This window comes from Triticum dicoccoides, chromosome 4B (assembly GCF_002162155.2).
Source record: "Triticum dicoccoides isolate Atlit2015 ecotype Zavitan chromosome 4B, WEW_v2.0, whole genome shotgun sequence".
NCBI lineage: Eukaryota > Viridiplantae > Streptophyta > Magnoliopsida > Poales > Poaceae > Triticum > Triticum dicoccoides.
Genome location: NC_041387.1, coordinates 114,627,591 through 114,636,079, shown reverse-complemented (window position 1 = coordinate 114,636,079; position 8,489 = coordinate 114,627,591). Strand labels below are relative to the sequence as shown.

The window sequence follows — 8,489 nt, the reverse complement described above, 5'->3', positions numbered from 1 at the left end:
CTGTTTCAACACCACCAGAGGCTGTTGGACTAGCTGAAAATGCCACCACCACCACCGCACAACCATACCCTCTGCCTCAAGATGTCGCACGTAGATCGCATCTCACAGGTGAAGGCTACTGGATCGAAGACCTGCCCGCCACAACCATCATTGACCAGTGTCGGGGCTAGGCCTGACCACTAGTCTCTAGCACTGGTGAGGGGACATGAGGACAGGGAGGTAGGAGGCGGTGCCTAAGGCCTTTGGGTGACATATGCTAGATGTGTTTTTTCTGGGTGGCGCTTGCGAGGACCATATATATTAGTTGTATTTTGGCTTGTTTTCCAGACGTGCACTGACGTACCTGAGTAGGATTGTTAGTATGTAATTATGTGAGAAAGAAACTATGTTTATTATAAGGCCTAATTTCTTTTCTAGTATTGCTTTTTTAGGATGTGTGGTTAGGTCTTAGTCAACTGAGACTTAACCAAGTCTCAATCAAGTGACATAACCCCCCAAAAAAAGAAAAAAAACTACAAATGAAATTTTGCAGAACCTTCACGCAAGATCTCACGAATACATCATCAACCAAGACATAATCAAGTCTCACTCGACTGAGATTTAGTAACACCGTTTTATGATTCTTATTACTTGGTCTGAGTATTGCTTATTCTATTAGAAGAGAAAACTGGTTGTTTACAGGGGTGTTTAAATGCTAAGATAGTTTTATTTTAATAAGAAAAATATATTTACATGCATAGTATAGGAACATACAAGCACACACATACACGTCCTATAAGCACCTTCGAGGAATTGAATCGGCGGGTATTGAGATTGATGAAGTTACCACAGGTGCCGCATTGTCGATGGGCATATAGGTTACCATTAAAAGAATGAAGTCGTTAAATTTTAGAATAAGTCCACAAAAGGGCGAGCATACACACAACATTTAGGACTTCAACCCAATTGAGTAGGTTGCACCACAAGAAATCTGACCATCAAAGTTACGCTAGTTCACAATATCTACACGGCTTTGTACCGAAGGAATGCACATAGTCAACGATATTTACGTTTGTCAAGCGAATACACGGTTAATGAGTACCACAAATAAAAAGAAGGTTACCTACTAGGGTATTAAAATTTATGTGAAAAACTTGATAAGACGTCGAATCAACCAATCTGCTTTCGCAAGGGCAAGCATCAACACCACCTCCTAAACCATCAATCAATCAGCTTAATTACAAAGACCGTAGACGAAACGACAAGGAAGAATGGCATGTAAATAGACGGCTGCGATCGTCCCGTGGTGCCATCTCATCCGCTCACAGCAAACTGGAAAACCACCCGGGGCAAAAAGTCTGAAACCGGCGGAGACGCGCGCAGCGCAGACGAAACGGGACAGCAGCGGCGGAGCCACGGCCACCCCCTGTTTCGCCTACCTTCTCCGAGAAAAAACAATCCATCTTCTTTCCCCACTTGCGCTCCAAGCTTACCCTTAATTACTCGCCGATTCCTCCAGCACCAGGACTATATATACAGGGCTCGCCACACCTTCGTTCCTCACCAAAATCTGCAATCAACCAACTGCAAAGCAGAAACAGCAACAAAGATCCATCTTTCTCTCTGAGTTTTCGGAGCGATCGTGGGAGTTGATGGAGACCGCCGGGAAGGTGATCAAGTGCAAAGGTTCGTTCGTCAAATATCCGCCGAAAATTTGCTTGATCAGTGAAGAAACTCTGGAATTTCATCAGTGCTAATTGGTTTGGTTTGGTTCTTGGGTGACTCCAGCGGCGGTGGCATGGGAGGCAGGGAAGCCGCTGTCGATCGAGGAGGTGGAGGTGGCGCCGCCGCAGGCCATGGAGGTGCGCGTCAAGATCCTCTACACCGCCCTCTGCCACACTGACGTCTACTTCTGGGAAGCCAAGGTATGCCCGCGCATGAGACATTCAGACCATAGTTTCAGGTGTCTCAAGTGCGTAGCCGTGATGGAGACATGGACCATTGGCTAACTTGGCGTGGTTCTGTTGTGTAGGGGCAAACTCCGGTTTTCCCAAGGATCTTGGGCCATGAGGCTGGAGGGTACGTATCTTCTCTGTCTCTATCTTATTCTATTACAGTTTTGCTGATTAATTTGGTGGAATCTTGAATCTTATTTTTCGAAAAGGGGCACTTTACGAAAAAATAAGATTCAAGATTCCACCAAATTAATCAGCAAAACAAAATCTTAAGAATCATGGGACAGCTTTGTCACACAAGCTCCCTCAAAGTGCTTTGCTTTGTAGAATAATTCTTCTTCTTTTTTTCCATTTTCTGTAGGAAATTAGTGCATGCATCTACTTTCGATGTTTGTGATCTCATTTTTCTTCATCTTTAGCACGTTAGTAATTTTCAAAGAAAACGACAAGCACATAACTACATATTTTATACTAGATTATTTAGAGCCACTTATTTCCTTCACTGTTCTAAATTCAGTCTTTACTTGTCATTTTAATTAATATACTGTGTTACTCTTAACAGTTAAGTAAGTCTTTTCCCCAAATTACCTTTTTCCTTACAGCATTGTTGAGAGCGTCGGAGAGGGCGTGACCGAGCTTGCTCCAGGTGACCATGTCCTGCCGGTGTTCACTGGCGAGTGCAAGGATTATGCTCACTGCAAGTCAGAGGAGAGCAACCTTTGTGACCTCCTCAGGATCAATGTCGACCGGGGTGTGATGATCGGAGATGGGCAGTCCCGCTTTACCATCGGTGGGAAACCGATATTCCACTTTGTTGGGACCTCTACCTTCAGCGAGTACACAGTGATCCATGTTGGGTGCCTAGCGAAGATCAACCCCGAGGCACACCTCGACAAAGTTTGTGTTCTCAGCTGTGGTATCTCGACTGGTAAGAGATTGTTCTGATTGTTATTTCCCAATGAAACATCGTATTCCTATTACCTTGATGATGATAATTTACTGAAAAGTCATTTTTCTTCAGGTCTTGGTGCGACTCTCAATGTCGCAAAACCGAAGAAGGGTTCGACGGTGGCAATTTTCGGTCTTGGAGCTGTAGGCCTTGCTGTAAGTGACAAAGGATATTTATCTTCCACAATGTACTACTGCAGGTTGATGAGAATTATTCTCAATAACCATGACTAATTGCTGTATGTTTTCACACGATCAGGCCATGGAAGGGGCCAAGATGGCTGGGGCATCAAGGATCATCGGTGTGGACTTGAACCCTGCAAAATACGAACAAGGTACAGTCTGCTGCTATCTTCAGAAAGTAAAATAAATCCATTTTGGTGAACGTGGGTTTATGGACAACACACTGAACTTTAGCAACATGTCAATTTTCAGCTAAGAAGTTTGGCTGCACCGACTTTGTAAACCCAAAGGACCACACCAAGCCAGTGCAAGAGGTCTGTTAAGTTCTCTGCCCGAGCATGCATCACTCCCTTAGTTTGTTCATGGGATGCAAAATACTATGCCAAATCCTCACGGTTGAATTGTGGTCCAGGTGCTTGTAGAGATGACAAACGGTGGAGTCGACAGAGCCGTGGAGTGCACGGGTCACGTCGATGCCATGGTATCCGCCTTCGAATGCGTTCACGATGTATGTTCTCGACACAATTGAAAGTTGATCATTGTGAGCATTGGTGTGTGTTTCTGCTTTAAACTGAAATTCTGAAATTTGAATGTAGGGGTGGGGCGTGGCGGTGCTGGTGGGTGTCCCCCATAAGGAGGCAGTGTTCAAGACCCACCCGATGAACTTCCTCAATGAGAGGACCCTGAAGGGCACCTTTTTCGGCAACTACAAGCCGCGTACCGACCTCCCGGAAGTCGTGCATGTACATGAGAAAGGAGCTGGACGTGGAGAACTTCATCACACACAGCGTGCCTTTCTCGCAGATCAACACGGCGTTCGACCTCATGCTCAAGGGAGAGGGACTTCGCTGCGTCACGAGGATGGACGAGTAGATCGAGCTTCTTCGTCACACCCTCGCTGCTTTAAACAGAAGAAGAAGAAAATTATAAGGACTTCCCTTCGAGTAATAATGTATAGTCGTAAGAACGAACATGTATGTGTTTTGTGCTCACGGTTTGGTCTTTGGGGCGCCACCCTGTGGCACCGCTTGAGAAAAAATTGTGTGCATGTTTTCATTTAAAAAAATATATAGTGTCCTCGCCTCCGTATAAAAAAACATCTCACAAAAAAATCCTCACCTTATAAAAAAAAGTAGAAAAAGAAAAATAATTATCACCACAGCGTATCATGGAGTGCCACTTTGCATAATCCTTCATTTAAAAGAATACTAGAGGTCCTCACCTCCATCTAAAAAGAAAAAATACATTTAAAAAATAATCCACACCTTCATCTAAAAAAGTTCCAAAAAATTTCTTGCCGAGCCAACCAGCTTGCGACACGTGGCATAGCTGGTTGGGCGCCCTTCACGAGTAGCTTAATGGGTTTAATATTTCAAGTGTGCCGCTATCCCTTATGAGTGTAAAAAACATTTTCCAAAGTAAATATTCTCTTCGTTCCATAATATAAGAACGTTTTTGACACTTGAGACGGAGGAGTAATAGTCTGCAGTTTCTGAGTTCAAATCGGCATCTTCCTTTTCTCGAAACGAATATCGGCGGCTCCGTTGCATGTTGCAGACCACTTCCGATGTTTTGCGGTCTTCTTTTTGTTTGCAGAATGTCATGTTCTTTTTTCTTTTCTTATAGAAAAGGAGGATGACCCTAGGCCTCTGCATCTGGTCGATGCATTCAGTCATTTTATTAATTATTTATAAAGATCTTACAAAGTAATGCATCCATAATTCTGAAGCCATCATCTCGGCAACATTTGTCGCTACTCCTATCCACTTGATGAAGGGGTGCCAAAAATCCAAACCGAATACCAAACAGACTTCGCACAAAAAGCCTAACATCTAAAGCTGAAGGCCCCAACCAAGTTAGATTGCCGGGTCTGGTGCACACACCGGTCCGGCGCACTCTCAGAGGCGACCACTGCCGTCTTCCACCTATCCATCTCTTCAGAACAAGAATTGGTGCAACAATCTTGCCAGGCCTGCCGTCGACGCCACCACGACGCCAGACAGCACCGTCCTCCTGCGCGAGTCCGTCAACTCACATCGGACGCTGAGACTCCATTGCTCCACGCTGCCGAGATCTGTCGTCATCGATGGGGAAGATGAAATCCCATAAGAGACTACGAGATGGCTCCAACGGCTCTTGTACGGCCGTGCGACCAGGGCGACTCGGGCGGCGACACCGCGAGCGCCTCCACCCCGTGCGGCCACGCCGCGGTCGTCTCCGCCTAGCGGGGCACGTGGACTAAGGTCCGGCCGGCGACGTGGCAGTTCCGCCTTTCGCCGGGCAAGGAGCAGAGTCCACGGCCATCGCGCGCGGGTGGCTGGTCGGGGAGCAGATTCTGGGCCCTAGCCAGTGAGTGTTCGGATGAGGAGGAGGAGATGTGCGATGCAGTGGTTGATTTGGAGCGCGACAGGGCTTCGTGCTCCGTCGGCGACTTCGTGGCGCGGGCGGAGGAGCTCGCGGGCTCCTTCAAGGCCGGACGACGGCGCGCGTTCGGGCTCGGCGGCCGCGGGCCCAGGCTGGCTAGGTCGCTGTCACGGATTGCACCTCGTGCTGCTCCGGCGTGGGCGGCCCGGAGTGGGAGGCTATGTCCAGAGACGAGCGCCGACCTTCTTCTTCTCGCCAGCCCAAGGAAGATCCCGCCGGAGTTGGCTCGGTCCGCGGTGGCGGCGGCGCCGGCGGATCCTCGGGCTCCTGCTCCTAGGGTTGGGGAGGAGAAGTCTCCAGGGCCGGTGGGCTAGGTCGGGCAGGTGGGCCGCGACCTTGGGCTGGGGCCTGCGAGCGCCTTGGTGCAGCCCGGCCCAGGCCCGCTCGCCAAGCCATATAAGTGGTTGTGGCTGCGCCGGGGAACCCTAGACGCCTCTTTAAGTTTCCTGCCACTAGACCTGAGGTGTGGCGTTTCGGCCGATCCGCTAGCACCCTCTTTCCCCCTCCCCCTCCATCCTTCGTGTGCTCCTTTGCTGAGGTGGTGGCAATGGGCTCCAAGGTTGATCGCCGTGCGGACAAGTGGCCCATGGGATCCCAAGAGCCGGCGGTGGAGCGGTCGCGGGACCGCGAGCGGCGCCGTCAACCCATGGCGCAGGGGACGGAGCGCGTCGGCGAGGAGGGAGGTTGGGGGCCACCACCTTCTTGGTGGCTCAAGGAACAGGAGAGGAAAAAGAAGAAGAAGGGGGAGCACAAGAAGCGTGGCCTCGAGCTCAAGCACAAGGGGCTGCCGCTTCCCCACAGCGGCGACCGCGTTCGAGATCCATATGCAAAGAAGCAGAAGTTCAAGTCAGTAGGGGCGGTGGCTCCAACCTACCCGCCCCGTAGCAACCCTCGGCGCCTTCCTCTTCCAAGGGCACGACGGTAGAGCCTATCCCCGTCGAGGAGGCGGACGACCCGGAGTGCATCAAGTGCGGCCACTCCGGCCACTTCCAAAACAACTGCTCCTTCAAGCTATTGTATGTGGTGTGCAACCAGGAGGGCCACACATCTGCCCACTGCTCCACCCGCGAGAAGCCCCTACTGCTCCAAACCATGGGACACGCCATCTCCAGGGAGGGGTTCTACTGCCTGCAGTATGCTAAAGACACGAAGGAGGAGCCGCAGGACTTGTGAAGGAAATATGCCCTAGAGGCAATAATAAAGTTATTATTTATTTCCTCATATCATGATAAATGTTTATTATTCATGCTAGAATTGTATTAACCGGAAACATGATACATGTGTGAATACATAGACAAACTTAATGTCACTAGTATGCCTCTACTTGACTAGCTCATTAATCAAAGATGGTTATGTTTCCTAACCATAGACATGTGTTGTCATTTGATTAAAGAGATCACATCATTAGGAGAATGATGTGATTGACTTGACCCATTCCGTTAGCCTAGCACTTGATCGTTTAGTATGTTGCTATTGCTTTCTTCATAACTTATACAAAGTTCCTACAACTATGAGATTATGCAACTCCCGTTTATCGGAGGAACACTTTGTGTGCTACCAAACGTCACAACGTAACTGGGTGATTATAAAGGAGCTCTACAGGTGTCTCCGAAGGTAGATGTTGAGTTGGCGTATTTCGAGATTAGGTTTTGTCACTCCGATTGTCGGAGAGGTATCTCTAGGCCCTCTCGGTAATGCACATCACTATAAGCCTTGCAAGCAATGTGGCCAATGAGTTGGTTATGGAATGATGCATTACGTAACGAGTAAAGAGACTTGCCGGTAACGAGATTGAACTAGGTATTGGATACCGACGATCGAACCTCGGGCAAGTAACATACCAATGACAAAGGGAACAACGTATGTTGTTATGCGGTTTGACCGATAAAGATCTTCGTAGAATATGTAGGAGCCAATATGAGCATCCAGGTTCCGCTATTGGTTATTGACCGGAAACAGTTCTAGGTCATGTCTACATAGTTCTCGAACCCGTAGGGTCCGCATGCTTAAAGTTACGATGACAGTTTCACTATGAGTTTATATGTTTTGATGTACCGAAGGTTATTCGGATTCCCGGATGTGATCACGGACATGACGAGGAGTCTCGAAATGGTTGAGACATAAAGATTGATATATTGGAAGCCTATATTTGGATAACGGAATCGTTCCGGGAGAAATCGGGATTTTTCCGGAGTACCGGGGGGTTACCAGAACCCCCCCCCCCCCCGGGGGTTAATGGGCCTACATGGGCCATGAGGGAGAAGAGGAAGGGCCGGCCAGGGCAGGCCGCGCGCCCCCTCTCCCCCTAGTCCGAATAGGACAAGGAGGGGGGGCGGCGCTCCCCTTTCCTCTTTCCCCTCCCCCCTTTCCTTCTCCACCAAGGCAAGAGGGGAGTCCTACTCCCGGTGGGAGTAGGACTCCTCCAGACGCACCCCTAGGGGGCCGGCCGCACCTCCCCCTCCCTCCTTTATATACGGGGGCAGTGGGCACCTCTAGACACACAAGTTGATCTTCGTGATTGTTCCTTAGCCGTGTGTGGTGCCCCCCTCCACCATATTCCACCTTGGTCATATCTTGCGGTGCTTAGGCAAAGCCCTGCGCCGGTAGAACATCATCATCGTCACCACGCCGTCGTGCTGACGGAACTCATCCCCGACACCCTGCTGGATCGGAGTCCGGGGATCGTCATCGAGCTGAACGTGTGCTGAACTCGGAGGTGCCGTACGTTCGGTGCTTGGATCGGTCGGATCGTGAAGACGTACGACTACATCAACCGCGTTGTCATAACGCTTCCGCTTTCGGTCTACGAGGGTACATGGACACACTCTCCCCTCTCGTTGCTATGCATCACCATGATCTTGAGTGTGCGTAGGAATTTTTTTGAAATTACTACGTTCCCCAACAGTGGCATCTGAGCCAAGGTTTTATCGTTGATGTTATATGCACGAGTAGAACACAAGTGAGTTGTGGGCGATACAAGTCATACTGCTTACCAGCATG

General features: G+C 49.3%; 1 pseudogene; it reads left to right on the top strand.

Moving 5' to 3' along the window:
- The first annotated feature begins 1,525 nt into the window (after positions 1-1,525).
- On the top strand, positions 1,526-4,069 carry LOC119295355 (annotated as a pseudogene).
- The last annotated feature ends 4,420 nt before the right edge of the window (positions 4,070-8,489 follow it).